A 16,775-nucleotide genomic window follows, 5' to 3' on the forward strand; every position below is an offset into this window, starting at 1 on the left:
GAAATTATGGACAACCTGAGAAGAGGCAGTGTGAAGTGGAAAGTGTGAAAGATTTTAGGTTTTCTCTTATTCATATATTACTATTATTGTCATTTTGCTATGGCATACTTACTGGTTTTGCTTGAATGTTACTCTGAATGAGGTTATCGGATTACCTTTTCAACAACTGTCGCTTTGCAACTGTTATTTAAATCTTGAGCAGATTATAGTTGAATATCAATTACCCTTTTTTAAATTTAAGAATCTATGTAGTCATATGCAAGAATCTTTTCCAAATTATTAGATTTTCTAAGAAAGTCTGAATTAACCAAGACAGATGGCCAATTACACGAAATTGGCAGCAAATTTATCCAAATTCATAATATAAAAAACAATAATTTGTTATTGTCTTTAGAATTCTGCGATTCCTTTCCTCCCTTTCTGTCACAGATTACTTTACATGCCCCGGCTCTCACTGCCCCGGATGATATCATATTAAGTGGCATGTGTCCCTTTGCCATTAAGATTTTCAAGTATGAAGGCAAGATTACTGTATTTTTTATGAATATATAGATAATAATGCCCATTAAAAAAAACGGAATGCACTTAAATACAAAAAGATAACCATCTATAATGTCTCTATCTGCAAATGGCTATTATTATCATTGTGATATCCTCCTGGAATATTTTCAATATGCATGTATAAATACATAGTTATAAAACTGGCATCAGAAGTTATGAAAAATGGGATTACAGGTTACATGGCATTTTTCAAGGTGCTTTTATGTTTAATGTATTTTAAATATTCTTTCATGCTAATAAACATATATCCAAACCATTAGTATCACTAGTATTGGCTGAACAGAGTGTCCTTGTTTGTCTGTGTTTCATTTACTAATCTCTTATAGTTAAGCACTGAAATTATTTAAAATTTACATTAATGTTAAAAGTATAATAAACATGATATATACACGTATCATTACACCATATTTGGTTCCATCCTTAGGATAAATTCCTGAAGGACACATACATGGTTCAAAGGTTTTATATATTTTAAGGCTTTTTTTTTTTTTTTTTTTGCCGTACGCGGGCCTCTCACTGTTGTGGCCTCTCCCATTGCGGAGCACGCGCAGGCTCAGCGGCCATGGCTCATGGGCCCAGCCGCTCTGCGGCACGTGGGATCCTCCTGGACCGGGGCACGAACCCGTGTCCCCTGCATCGGCAGGCGGACTCTCAACCACTGCGCCACCAGGGAAGCCCTAAGGCTTTTTTTACATCACGCTGATTTGCTCTTCAGCAAGTTTGTACCAATTTAATTTGTCATAACAGTGTGTAAGTAGAAGATGTTTGTTAATGTGTATAGAATCTGTACATGATTCAAATGTGGTGCAAATCTACTCGCATTCTAACTACATTAATCACGTGCTGAAGTAAAAATGACACATTAATTTCACATTCCATATTGCTATGAATAATTAAGTAGACGTAGGTATTACTAGTATATAAATTCTCTATTTTTTCTTGCATTGTAGCAGAGTGATTACTCAGCATCATGCTCTTAAAGATTATCAAGATAAAGGCATTGAAGAATAAAGGTGCTCTCAAGTGGAATGAGCATAACATTCAGAGTTTGGAGACCCGTACTACTAGGGCAAATATATTCCTTGGACCTAATTTTTCTTATCTGTACATAAAGATGATAGATTGTGCAATTTCTAAGCCCTTCCCAGTTGTAAAACACTCTGTATATGCTACATTGCAAGCTGCATTAAGCTAATGACCATGACTTACTTTCTTAATTTTTCCCATAGCACCTGGCACATAAAGTACTTCCATAAAAGTCATTTTTATATGCTACACAGATTACATTAAAATCTCTTTGTAAATGAGTATGCTAGCTGCTTATTAAGCAAATCTCATTTCATAGGATTGTATCAAAATAAACTAAGAATTGATTTTACAGTATTAATTACTCTATAACCCTTTGCAGATGGAACCATTCTTACAAGTTGCTTGATTTTTTTCTAGAAAGTAAAGAGAAAAAGGTTGAGGTCCCATGTAACATTTACTGATACAAAATATTCAGTCAACTAAGAAAGCATTTGTTTTTATATTTCTCGCCTTCAGCTTAAAGAGAGAATTGAAGAGGGAACTGGCCTTTAACTTCTACTCTTGCATAGATAGCTCTGCATTTTCAAGGTATGTATTGCTTCATTTCTGTGACTTTTAAATATATTATGAATTAGTAGAAAGAAGAAAATATTTGTTTTTATTTTTATGTCAATTGCTTAAATTAACAAAGGGAAATTGAAAGGTTTAATTAAGAGACATAGCTGCCCTGTTTTAACATTATTCTATTACTCTATTTTTAATTATGGAAGTAGTATGCTTATAATCATCATTTAAGAGTAATATGGTTAAAGTAACTTGATTAAAATATTCGATCAGTACCACAGGGTATAAAATAAAAGTAAAGGCTCACCCAAACCCCAGAATTAACTATTTTCACCATTTCTATTCTGCTTAGTGATTTCTGTTTCTTGTCACAATATCTATTTATTACCTGATATAAAAGAGCTATGTTTTATATACACCTCCCCCAAAACACACAGATCTATTCAAAATTTTACTGGTTATATGACTAGCTTTAGTCCTCCTGATTGACATTTTATAACTGATAACCGCAAATAATTCACTAAAACTCTATTTCTTGATCCTTCAATTTCAAAGTATCTGTTGTCTGCTCTCTATGAAGTCTGGGAAAATTGTTTGGCCTACAATCTATTTCTCTATTCCTTTTTCCAACTTTTCTTAACCACAACTTTACGTTTGCATTTTTATTCTGTGATGGAGATTCCTCCTCTATAATTAAATTTGTAGTTGGGCATATGGCCAACTTAGATGTAAAACTGGGGCATGGAATGCAAGAAAGTCATCTGTGCTAATTCCAAATTGGGACACTTAAATAGTGATACACCTTCTTCATGCTTTGTCTTCCCTGTTTTCGCCGCCTGGAAAATGAACAGGACCTACTCCCAGCCTAAATGGCAAGGCCACAAGATAAAAGTACTCTGTGATGTAGAACCACCCACAGATCTGGAACATGCCCCACGTATTTTGTGTAGGAAGGATATAAACTTCCTTGTTCTTTAAATCTCAGAAAGTTTGGTCTCTCTGTTTTCACATCTTAGCCCACCGTAACACACTTCAATATTTTGCCTGGTTTTTGATTCTAAAATTTCAAAACCACTTAGCATTTATAAAAATAAGCATATAATAGTACAATTTACTTCTTAACCAAACAGGATGATTTGTCCCTGAGGGAAGGAGCTGAAAGCTAAATTAATCTTATGTCACTTGAAAAAGAATGTTTCAAGCATCAAGTAGATTCCATTTTCTTATATTCAATCAACAGCTCAAACCATGCCACACCTTTTAGTTTGCATGGTATTTTGAACATGATATTTTTATTTATCAATATTTTTTCAAAATTCCTTAATGCCTTTCTTTATTCTGAGCTTTTACTAAATGAATACTAGACCTTATATCTCTCTGTTATTTTGCCCTTTGTGTAAACTGGATCCACTATTTACAGTCAGAGCATTAAGGTCTTCAAATATATATTGTATTACTCAACATTTTTTTAACATTGGCATCATAATTTTAATTTCAGAGATGTTTTCCTAATCTTTGTTTCTATTTCATCATAAATTTTCCTGTTTTGTGATGCAGCATTCTCTTAAATCTCACTAACAATAATACTTACAAATGCTTTTTTATAATATTAATTAAACCTATACTTTAGCGGAAAATTAATATTTTTTCAATATTGGGTCTTCCTATGATGAATATGAAATATTATTCCTTTTCTTTATGTCAGCTTTAATAAGTTTTCATAAAACTTTCTAACTTTCTCCATTAGGTGTTATACATATTTTGTTAGATTTATTTTTAGGTACAGTATATTTTTGTTGTTATTTTGAATGACATCTTTTTTTAAAATTACATTTTCTGGTTGCTGTTTTTGGAACATAGAGCTTTTTTCTATATTTATCTTACATCCAGCACCTGGTTACTTCAATTACTAATTCTCAAAATGTGTTTATAAAATGTTTGAATTTTTTCCTTTATCATTAATATTACTATTTTTTAAATTACAAAAGCTGTACAAATTAGTTGTAAATAAATATACAAAAGCAATAAGAAAGTGCAAGCAGAAATTTTCTCCACCCTCCCTTGGGTTAATGTATATATTTTTACCTTTCTTCCAGTTTTACAGAGATATAATTGACTTACAGCACTATATAAGTGTAAGGTGTACAACATAATGATTTGATTTATATACATCATGATGACCACAATAAGTTTAGTGAACATCCATCATCTCATACAAATACAACATTAAATAAAGAGAAGAATTGTTTTGCTTGTGATGAGAACTCTTAGAATTCACTCTCTTAACAACATTCACATATAACATACAGCAGGGTTAGTTATATTTATCATGCTGTACATTACAGCCCTAGTACTTATTTATCCTATAACTGGAAGTCTGTACCTTTTGGCTGCCTTCCTTCAATTTCCCCTCCCCCTTACCCCTGCTTCTGGTAACCACAGATCTGATCTCTTTTTCTATGAGTTTGTTTGTTTATTTGTCTGTTTGTTTTTGAAGTATAATTACCCTGCAACACTACTGTAATTCCTTTCACACAATTAGGTGATTAGTATTTCCATACATTTCAAAATGATCATCACTGTAAGTCCAGTTACCATGAATTTTAAATACAGATAACCATATCATCCATATACTATGATAATTTGCTCCTCCTATTCCAACCCTTATATCTTTTGTTTCTTTTCTTACTTTACTGACAAGGACCTCCATTATAATGTTCAACATAAGTAGTGACAATGGACATCCTTGCTGAGGTCCAGATTTTAGAGGGAATACCTATACGGTTTTGCCATTCAAGATGATACTTACATTGTTCTGTTAAATACTTTTAATCAAGTTGAAGACATTTTTTGTTTTTCTGGCTTATAAAAAATTTTTAATCATGAATATCTATTGAGTTTTATTAAATGCTTTTAATGTTTCTTTTTCAACATGAATCTCTTATTGTAAATTGAAATTAACTGCATTTTAAGTGTCAAAAAGTCTTTCATTCCTAGAGTAAATGTAGTGAGATTAGGATATACTGTATTTTTTTCAATTATCACAATCTATTGACTTGTCCTCCTCAGCCCACATTCTTTTGTTTAATTTATTTTATTTATTTATTTATTTTTTGGCTGTATTGGGTCTTCGTTGCTGTGCGTGGGCTTTCTCTAGTTGTGCCGAGCCGGGGCTACTCTTCGTTACGGTACGCGGGCTTCTCATTATGGAGGCTTCTCTTGTGTGGAGCACGGGCTCTAGGCGCATGGGCTTCAGTAGTTGTGGCATGTGGGCTCAGTAGTTGTGGCTTGCGGGCTTAGGTGCTCCACGGCATGTGGGATCTTCCCGGACCAGGGCTCGAACCCATGTCCCCTGCATTGGCAGGCGGATTCCTAACCACTGCACCACCAGGGAAGCCCCCATATGTTCTTTTTTGTACCCTTCTGCTTTGTATGTTGTATCCTGTAATATATTCTTTCAATGGTTACACTTGAGATAAGACTATACATACTTATATTGGAAAAGCCTAATTTTAATATAAAATCTGAACAATGAGAGAGCCACTGAACACTTTAAACATAACCACCTCCCTTCCAAATTATATGCTATATCAATTAGTTTTAGTCATATATTTATTAGTCATCATAAGAAATTATCATGATTATTTATAGACGTAACATTGGTTTAACTTTCTGGTATTAATCTTTTTCCCAGGGCAACTTGGCTTCTTTATTCTATTACCCATCCTATGCTAGATTTTTATTTTTTTCTTTTTTGGACTTTGGGAATTTTCCACGCTTTTTGTGAGTTCAACAACAATATATTTTAATGCATGCTTACTTTTTAAAGACTTCTCAATATGGCTAGACTGCCACACTGATGAAAGAGTCTCTCATTCTTTTACTAGAGCACAGTTGTCATCAACTAAGGTTCTGGCTGTGTCACAGTAACATGTCCTACATCCCTAGGTAGTGTGAGATGAAGGTACCAATGTAATTTCTATGAAAAAGAGCAAGAAAGAGTCATCTAAATATTCTGAGTGACTTTCATCTCTATTTTCCATTTTCCCTTGGCAGTTTACACTTATTTTATCATATGATTATCATATCAAAGTCTCAGAAAAATATACAGTAAAAAGTAATAGCATATAAAAATACGATACTTCAAAGATTTAGAAACAGCTAATTGGCTTTTTAAAATCATTTTCAGGTATCTTATTCTTAGTATCTCAAGAAAAGTATAGAAAATGGCAAAATTTACTAACTCTAGGAAATGGTTTTGGTCTTGCCTTTTCTAACCTTGCCTTGTCATTTGATTTATTTTTAAGTAAAATATTTTGGTTCTAATACTGACTCATTCCATCTAGGTAGTTCATTAAAATCATATATGTATATGTGTGTGTGTATATATATATATATATATATACATATATATATATGACATAAATATGTAATAGAGAACTGAACTAGAAATCCAAGTCCACCTGCATCAAAAACTTGTGAGAAAGAGCACATAACAGGAAGAGTGTGACACAAAGAAAGTTAAGCCCACTGTTCCAAGCTAAAATTCTGAAATAGAAAATCAAATATTGAATCATAATCTCAAAATATACAGACACTGTACATTCAAAAAATCATAAGATTATTTCTGAAATACCAGATTAAGGTAAATATTTATCTTACTTTCCAAAATTTGGGGTAACTCAAATTTATCTGAATAGTATTGGAAAGTGCAATATTCAGATATGAAAGGAAGAAGAATTTTTCTTTTTCGCTACAGCTGAAAGACCTATGGATAAAAGAAGGCTATATTACAACTTTTTGTCCCATAAGCTCCAAGAATTATTCACGAAATAGTTTTTGAACTCTTTGGCAGGAAATCATTTGGGAGAGTCATCTGTCTTTTTTTGCTCTTCATGACATTTCTAAGCAATGGTACAGAGATCTCCTGTGTTACAAACTTCATAGGACGCAAAGGTCAGAAAAATTTTCAGCAATACACACACACCCCCAAACATATACCCTTACAGTATTACAGATTGTGAAAAAATTCATGGCTAAGACTGAGGCTGGAGCAGTACAAAGACACACCCCAGACCCCAGGGACACTGCACGGAGTAACAAGCCACAGTAGGACACTGCTGGGAAAGAGAAAGATAGCCTTCCTGTACCCTGATCCCAAGCAAAAGCTTGCTCCTGTTGGAGAAGGAGCAGGAAAAGCTCTAACGCCCTTTAGAACTTTGCCCGGATACTAAGCAGAGGTATGTTGCCTTTGGGGTAAGGCCAGGAAAATTTGGAACCTTACAAGCCCTGATGATCAGGTGTACAGAATCTTTCTCAGTCCGAGGACACAGCAGATAATAGGAAACCCTCTGCTGTCATCCCCATCCCACCTGAAGCCATGTATATTAATCATGTCTTAGTTTTCTGTATTCTGGTGCTTTGGTATCTCAGGGCCTTGCTGAACCTGGAGGGATGGTTCCTTTCAGGGTTAGCTAATTCCTAGAGAGAGCAAAAGTCTTGCCTGTGAGTGCAGCTTTCATCTCAATCCAGAGCTTATATCCCAACTACGTCCTTAGTCAGGCTCTCACTCTGGACCACAATCCATCTGCTCTCCTTACCCCAGAGCCAAGTACCAGACAACTAGGGACAGGCCCAATGACAGCCTGCTGAAATTATTCAAATTAACCAATCCTAAACTGGCTTACCCTGCCTCACCCATTCTTTCCCACAGAAATCACAATAAAGGCTCTCACTCAAGTTTTATCCTCACTCCCTCTGCCTCCTGATTGACCCTGGTGCTTCCCCAAGTGGCCCCTTGTCACAGGGTGTGCCCCGTTCTCTTAGGATCTGTAAGTGCAACAAACCATCTGCTCAATTGCAATCATTCCCTGATCTGTTGGCCTTGCCACACCTAATAATAATATAATCTATTTTTTACATTAATTTTACATTAATTTTGTTGCTTTATAAGGTTGTGTTAGCTCCTATTGCACCACAAAATGAATCAGCCATACACATACAGATATTCCCTCCCTTTTTGGACTTCCCTCCCATTTAGAAGACCACAGTGCATTAGGTAGAGTTCCCTGTGCTATACAGTATGTTCCCATCAGTTGTCTAATATAATATATTTTTAGAAACACCTTACACCAAATGACACATGACAGCAGTCTACATCTGACGAGTGGGAGGCAGCAGAAAGTTTCATCTGTGTCACAGGTACTGAGCATCTGCTGAAAGATGGCAGTGGAGCAAGGACACTGAGAAAACAACCTCAGCATTCCAGACCTGACCTTCAGCAAAATAAAGCTGCAGTTTACTACTGGTGAAATTTTTTTAATTCAACATTTAAATTTGAGATAATGGTAGATGTCTATGTAGTTCTAACAAATAAGGCAGAGAGATCTCATGTGTTCTTTTCCTACTGTTTCTGGGCATTCTATCCTGACCATTGATCTATATTTCTGTTTTTCTGCCAGTACCACACTGTCTTGTTACTGTAGCCTTATAGTATAGTCTGAAGTCAGGGAGCCCGATTCCTCCAGCTCCATTTTACTTTCTCAAGATTGCTTTGGCTATTTGGAGTCTTTTGTGTTTCCATATGAATTGTAAGGTTTTTGTTCTAATTCTGTGAAGAATGCCATTGGTACTTTGATAGGGATTGCACTGAATCTGTAGATTGCTTTGTGTAGTATAGTCATTTTCACAACATTGATTCTTCCAATCCAAGAGCATGTTATATTTCTTCATCTGTTTATGTCATCTTTGATTTATTTCATCAGTGTTTTATAGTTTTCTGAATACAAATCTCTAGCCTCCTTAGGCAGTTTTATTCCTAGGTATTTTATTCTTTTTGTTGCAGTGGTAAATGGGAGTGTTTCCTTAATTTCTCTTTCTGATTTGTCCTTGTTGGTGTATAGGAATGCCAGAAAATTCTGTGGATTAATTTTGTAACCTGCAACCTTACCAAATTCATTGCTTAGTTCTACTAGTTCTCTGGTGGCATCTCTGGATTTTCTGTGTATGGTATCACGTCATGGGCAAACAGTGACAGTTTTACTTCTTCTTTTCCAATTTGTATTCCTTTTATTTCTTTTTCATCTCTGATTGCCATGGCTAGGACTTTCCAAAACTATGTTAAATAAGAGTGGTGAGAGTGGCCATCCTTATCTTGTTCCTGATCTTAGTGGAAATGCTTTCAGTTTTTCACCATTGAGTATGATGCTTGCTGTGGGTTTGTCATATATGGCCATTATTATTTTGAGGTAGGTTCCCTCTATGTCCACTTGCTGGAGAGTTTTTATCATAAATGGGTGTTGAATTTTGTCAAAAGATTTTTCTGCATCTATTGAGATGATCATATGGTTTTTATTCCTTGATTTGTTAATGTGGTGTATCACATTGATTGATTTGCATACATTGAAGAATCCTTGCATCCCTGGGATAAATCCCACTCGATCATGGTGTATGGTGTATGTATTAAAGTTCTGTCAGATTCTGTTTGCTAGTATTTTGTTTAGGATTTCTGCATCTATGTTCATCAGTGATATTGGTCTATAGATTTTTTTGTGTGTGATACCTTTTTCTGGTTTTGGTATCAGGGTGATTGTGGCTTCGTAGAATGAATTTGGGAGTGTTTCTCCCTCTGCAATTTTTTGGAAGAGTTTGAGAAGGACTGGAGTTAGCTCTTCTCTAAATGTTTCATAGAATTGGCCTGTGAAGCCATCTGCTCCTGGACTTTTGTTTGTTGGAAGATTTTTAATCATGGTTTCAATTTAACTACTTGTGATAGGTCTGTTTACATTTTCTAATTCTTCCTGGTTCAGTCTTGGAAAATTGTACCTTTCCAAGAATTTGTCCATTTCTTCCTGGTTGTTCATTTTATTGGCAGTAGTCTTTTATAATCTTTGTATTTCTGCAGTGCCAGTTGTGATTTCTCCTTTTTCATTTCTAATTTTATTGATTTGCATCCTCTCCCTTTTTTTCTTGATGAGTCAGGCTAAGGGTTTATCAATTTTGTTTATCTTCTCAAAGAACCAGCTTTTAATTTTATTGATCTTTGTTATTGTTCTCTTCGTTTCTATTTCACTTGTTTCTGCTCTGATCTTTATGATTTCTTTCCTTCTACTGACTTTGGGTTTTCTTTGTTCCTCTTTCTCTAGTTGTTTAAAGTGTAGGGATAGATTGTTTATTTGAGATTTTTCTTCTTTCTTGAGGTGAGATTGAATTGGTATAAACTTCCCGCTTAGAACTGTTTTTGCTGCATCCCATAGGTTGTGGGTTGTCATGTTTTCATTGTCATTTGTTTCTATGTATTTTTTTATTTCTTCTTTGATTTCTTCAGTGATCTCTTGGTTATTTAGTAGTGCACTGTTTAGCCTCCATGTATCTGTGTTTTTTACAGTTTTTTGTTTTCCTGTAATTGATTTCCAATTTCATAGTGTTGTGGTCAGAAAAGATGCTTGATATGATTTCAACTCTCTTAAATATTCCGAGGTTGGATTTGTGACCCAAGATGTGATCTATCCTGGAAAATGTTCCATGTGCACTTGAGAAGAAAGTGTATTCTGCCAATTTCGGGTGGAATGTTCTATAAATATCAATTAAATCTATCTGGTCTATTGTATTATTTGAAGCTTGTGTTTCCTTATTTATTTTCTGTTTGGACGGTTTGTCCATTGGTGTAAGTAGGGTGTTAAAGTCCCCTACTATTATTGTGTTACTGTCGATTTCTCCTCTCATGGTTGTTAGCATTTGCCTTATATATTGAGTTGCTCCTATGTTGGGTGCATAAACATTAATAAATGTTACGTCTTCTTCTTGGATTGATACCTTGATCGTTATGTAATGTCCTTCCTTATCTCTTGTAAGAGTCTTTATTTTAAAGTCTATTTTATCTGATATGAGTATTGTTACTCCAGGTTTCTTTTGATTTCTATTTGCATGGAATATCATTTTCCATCCCTTCACTTTCAGTCTGGAAGTGTCCCTAGGTCTGAAGTGGGTCTCTTGTAGACAGCATATATATGGGTCATGTTTTTGTATCCATTCTGCCAGTCTGTACCTTTTGTTTGAGGCATTTAATCCATTTACATTCAAGGTTATTATCAATATGTATGTTCCTATTACCATTTTCTTAATTGTTTTGGGTTTGTTTTCGTTGGTCTTTTTCTTCTCGTGTTTCCCCGCTTAGAGAAGTATCTTTCGCATTTGTTGTAAAGCTGGTTTGGTGGTGCTGAACTCTCTCAGCTTTTGCTTGTCTGTAAAGGTTTTAATTTCTCCATCAAATCTGAATGAGATCCTTGCTGGGTAGAGTAATCTTAGTTGCAGGTTTCTGTCTTTCATCACTTTAAGTATATCCTGCCACTTCCTTCTGGCCTGCAGAGTTTCCACTGAAAAGTCAGCTGATAACCTTATGGTGATTCATTTGTATGTTATTTTTTGTTTTTTACTTGTTGCTTTTAATTTTTTTTTTAATTTAATTTTTGTTAGTTTGATTAATATGTGCCTTCGTGTGTTTTTCCTAGCGTTTGTCCTCTATGGGACTCTCTGTGCTTCCTGGCCTTGGGTGACTATTTCCTTTACCATGTTAGGGAAGTTTTCAAGTGTAATCTCTTCAAATATTTTCTCTTCTTTTCTCTTCTTATTCTGGGACCCCTATAATTCGAATGTTGGTGCACTTAGTGCTGTCCCAGAGGTCTCTGAGATTGTCTTCAGTTCTTTTCATTCTTCTTTCTTTATTCTGCTCCTCAGCAGTTATTTCCACTGTTTTGTCTTCCAGCTCACTTATTCGTTCTTTTGCCTCTGTTATTCTGTTATTGATTCCTTCTAGTGTATTTTTCATTTCAGTTATTGTGTTGTTCATCTCTGTTTGTTCTTTAGTTCTTCTATATCTTTGTTAATTGTTAAACATTTCTTGTATTTTCTCAATCCGTGCTTCCATTCTATTTCCTTGATTCTGGATCATCTTTACTATCATTAGTCTGAATTCTTTTTCAGGTATATTGTGTATTCCCCCTTCATTTATTTGGTCTTCTAAGTTTTTACCTTGCCTCTTCATCTGTGACATGTTTCTTTGCTGTCTAATTTTTATTTTTTTTTTATGTGTGGAGTTGTTTTCCTGTTTTCCTGTTAATTTGGCCTGACGCTTTCAGCACTGGAGTTTGTAGGCTATTGGGTAGCGCTGGGTCTTGGTGCTGAGATGAGGAACTCTGTAAGACTTCACTCCGATGAATATTCCCTTGGGTCTGAGGTTCTCTGTCAGTCCAGTGGTTTGGACTCGGAGCTACCACCATAAGAGCTTCCACCCAAACCCATGCTCACAAATCAAGATCCCGCAAGCCCCGTGGGGTGGCAAAAAAAAACAAAAACAATAACAAATTAAAAAATAAAATTAGACTAGGAATCTAACAGATATGTTAGAAAGAATGTAAAGCTAAAAATATAGATGAATCAATAACTGGAAGGTACATTACTACCACAATACTAATAAAGAGGAGGAAAAAGGAAAAAAAAAGGACTGGGGAGAAGGCCTTGGCTGTGGAGAGCGGGGCCTGAGCAAGAGAGAGGTTTGGGCAGTGGGCAGGGCCAATGCTCAGGACCCACAGGGCTGGAAAAGGCCCTGGGGCCTGTGAGGGGTGGAGCTTAGGCTCAAGGAACAAAAGGGGCCCAGGTGTGGCCCGAATCCCTGATCTCAGAGGGCAGGGGACTTCACCTGGGAGCCCAGCAGGCTCCCCGTGTCTGAGTGGGTGGGACAATTGCCCTCCACTTCTCTCCCGCTCCTCCTTGAGGAACCCTCCCACCTGCCTCTCCTGATCTTCCTGGCTTCAGGGGCACCAATCTTGTCTGGCCTCCACTTTTCCCCCCCCAACTTGGTCCCTCTACAACCTACTGGTTCACTGTGGGGTTCCTTCTGTCTCCTTGGGGGTTAGCATCCCCCACTAGCGGCTGGCAGGCACCCTAGCTGTGGGGAGACGCTAACGCCACATCTTCCTACGCCGCCATCATGATTCCTCCCCTACTGTTGAGTTTTGAGAGTTCATTATATACTTTACATAGTGGTCCTTTTTCTCAGGTGTTTTGCAAGTATTTTTCCCAATGTGTAGCTTGTCGTTTCTTCCTTATAACAAAGTATTGCACAAGTTTTTTATTTTGATGAAATCCATTTTATCTATTTTTCCTTTTATGCACTGTGTTTTTAGTGTCAAGTCTAACAAATTTTTGCCTAGCACTAGATCCCTAAGATTTTCTTCTATTTGCTTTTCTCCTAAAGGTTTTATATCTAAAATATAAGGCTGTGATTTGAGTTAATTTTTTAATAAGATTTAAAATTTAGGCTCATTTGTTTGTTGGTTTCTTTATATAAAAGATGCCCAATCGCTTAAGCACTTTTTGAAAAGCTCTTTTCTCCATTGAGTTTTGAACCTTTTGTCAAAAATTAGCTGGACATAGTTTTTGTGGGTATATTTCAGTGTTTTCTGTTTCCAATAATCATGTCTCTAACCTGAAAATACTACACAGTCTTGATGACTGTGGCGATACAATAAAATCTTGAAAGTGAGTAGTTTAATTCCTCCCACTTTATTCTTTTTCTAAATTGTTCTGGCTATTCTAGTTCCTTTACCTTTTCATATAAATTTTAGAATAATATTGTCTATATCTACTAAAGAAATCTTGCTGGGGTTTTGATAGTAATTGCATTCAATCTGTATATTATTATAGGGATAATTTCTATCTTTGCTATGTTAAGACTACCAAACCATGAACATATCTGTCCATTTACTTAGATTTTCTTAGATTTCCTTCATCTGAATTTTTACTTCTGAGCACATAAGTCCTGTGCATATTTTGTTAGAATTATATATAAGTATATTTTTGAGTAATTATAAAGGATATTGTTTTGAAGTTCAGTATCCATATGTTCTTTTCTAATTCACTGAATTATAATTGACATTTAAATGTTTCTTTTATCCTGAAAACATTATAAACTCCCTTAATAATTTTAAGAGTTTTAAAAATTGATTTCTGAGGATTTTCAACAAAGACAACTATGTCATCTGCAAATAGCTATAGTTTCATTTCTTCTTTTCTAATCTATATGCTTTTTTATTTCCTTCCTTCCCTTATTGCGCTGGCTAGAAATTCAAACACTATTTGAATTAGAATGGTGAAAGTAAACATACTTCCCTTGTTCCCAATCTTGGGGAAAAAACATTTGTCTTTCAACATTAAGTAGAATGTTAGCTGTATCTTTTTTGTAGATGTTCTTTATCAAGATTAGAATATTCCTTTTTATTCCTGTTTTCCTGAAAGCATTTCTTTATGATGCACATTTAATTTTAAAAAATGACTTTTGTGCACTGATTGATAGAATTATGAGATTTTCATTCTTTAGCCTGTCAAAACGGTATACTGTTTGATTTTCTTAATATTGAACCAATCTGATATCCCTGGAATACAGCCAAACTTGACTATAGTGCACCATTTTACATATTTTGTTTGCTGATATTTTGTTGAGATATTTTGCATCATATTTATGAGGGATGTTGGTCTATAGTTTTCTGATTTTGTACTGTCTTCATCTGGTTCTGGGATAAGGGTAATACTAGCTTCTTAAATGAACTGCTATTTCCTTCCTTCCTATTTAATGGAAGAGCATGTATAGAATTGGTGTTACTTCTTCTTTAAATATTTCATAGAATTCTCCAATGAAATCATCTGGGTCCAAGGATTTCTTTTAGGGGAGTTATTAAATCATGAATTCAATTTCCTTGATAGTTATAGGGCTATTCAAACTATCCACTTCATATTATGGAATTTATGATAGTTTCTGGTTTTTGAAGAATTCACCTAAGTTGTCAAACTTACGTGTGTAGAGTTGTTCATGGTATTCCCTACTTATCCCTTTGATGTGTGCAGGATCTACAGTGGTATCCTGCTTCATTCCTGATATTGTCAATCTGTGTCTTCTCTCTCTTTATTTTGTCACTCTTTCCAGAGATTTGTGAATTTTTATTGATCTTTTCAAAGAACCAGCTCTTGTTTCATTTTTCTTTCTTTATTTTGTTTTGTTTTGTTTTCAACTCCATTGACTTCTGCTATCTTTATTATTTCATCCTCCATCCTTCCTTTGGATTTCGTTTGGTCTTGTTTTTCTAGGTTCTTGAACTGAGAGATGAAAATATCTATTTGAATTTTTCCTCTTTTCTAATATATGCATTTAAGTGCTGTAAATTTCCCTCTCAGTCTTCATTAGCTGTGTCCCACAAATACTGTTATTTGCATTTTCATTAAGTTCAATGTAAATTTTTATTTCCTGTGGAAGTTCCTCTGTGACCCACTGTTTATTTAAAAACATGTTGTTTGGTTTCCAAGTGTTTTGAGATTTCCTATTAGCTTCCTGTTATGGATCTCTAGTTTGATTCCATTGTGCCCAGGGAATACAATTTCAATTCTTTTAGATGTGTTAAATTTTGTTTTATGGCCCAGGATATGGTCTATCTTGTTGCATGTTCTATGGGCACTTGAAAAGTGCCATGTAAGTATTCTGCTACTGTTGCATGGAAAGTTCAATAAAAAAATGATTGTATCCTATTGGTTGATGGTGTGGTTAAGTTTTTTATATCCTTGCTTTTTTATGTCTAGTTGTTCTATCAATTTTTGAAAAAGAAGTTTTGACGTTCCAACTCTAACCACAGATTTGAATATTTCTACTTACAGTTCTTTCAGTTTTGCTTTACACATTGTGAAGCTAATTGTTTGCTGTAAATACATAAGGACTGCTCTGTCTTCTCAGTAGATTACTCCTTTTGCTTTTATATGATGTGCCTCTCTACTTATGGAACTATTCTTTGCTCTGAGTCTACATTTTCTGATATTAATTTTTCCATTCTTATTTTATTTTGATTAATATTTGCATTATAAATATATTTTTCATCTTTTTACTCTCAATCTGCCTATATTCTTATATTCGAATTGGGTTCCTTGTGGACAGCATACAGTTGGTCATGATTTTTAATCTACTCTGGAACTATGTATGTTTTAATTGACTCACTTAGACTATTTGTATTTAGTGGCTTAAGTCTGAATTTTTGTTTTGTTTTGTTCTCTGTTTTTGTTTCTCCCTTTTCTTTCTCTTGTCTTCTCGTGGGTTACTTGAACATCTTTTAGAATTCCATTATGATTTCTCTTTAGTGTTTATGTTTGTGAGTGTATCCCTTCAAGAGGTTTTAGTAGTTTCTCTAGGAATTATACTACACACATATAGGTTATCATAAACAACTGGTGTCACCATTTTGCCAGTTAAGTGAAATGTAGGAAACTGACCCTCTTCTACATGCCTTTACCTCCCCTGTTAATAATATAATTGTTTTAAATATTTCTTCTACATACATTTAGTTTGCCAAGAAAAACGAAAATATTTAGAAATAAAAAGACTTGTACTCAAATGTTCAAAGCAGGATTATCCTTAATTGCTGAAAACTGATAACATTAAATTCACAAGTAAACTCATAAACAAATTGTGGTACATCAATACAGTGAAATATAGCAGCAGAAATAAGAGTCAACTACTGATGCAAGCAATGAGGATGTATTCAAAAGCATTATGCTGAGTGAAAGGAGAAAAGAAAACAACAACA

This window comes from Delphinapterus leucas, chromosome 9 (assembly GCF_059928025.1).
Source record: "Delphinapterus leucas isolate spDelLeu-1000000601 "Yukka" chromosome 9, BTC_Dleu_Yukka2, whole genome shotgun sequence".
In the NCBI taxonomy this organism is placed as follows: Eukaryota; Metazoa; Chordata; class Mammalia; order Artiodactyla; family Monodontidae; genus Delphinapterus; species Delphinapterus leucas.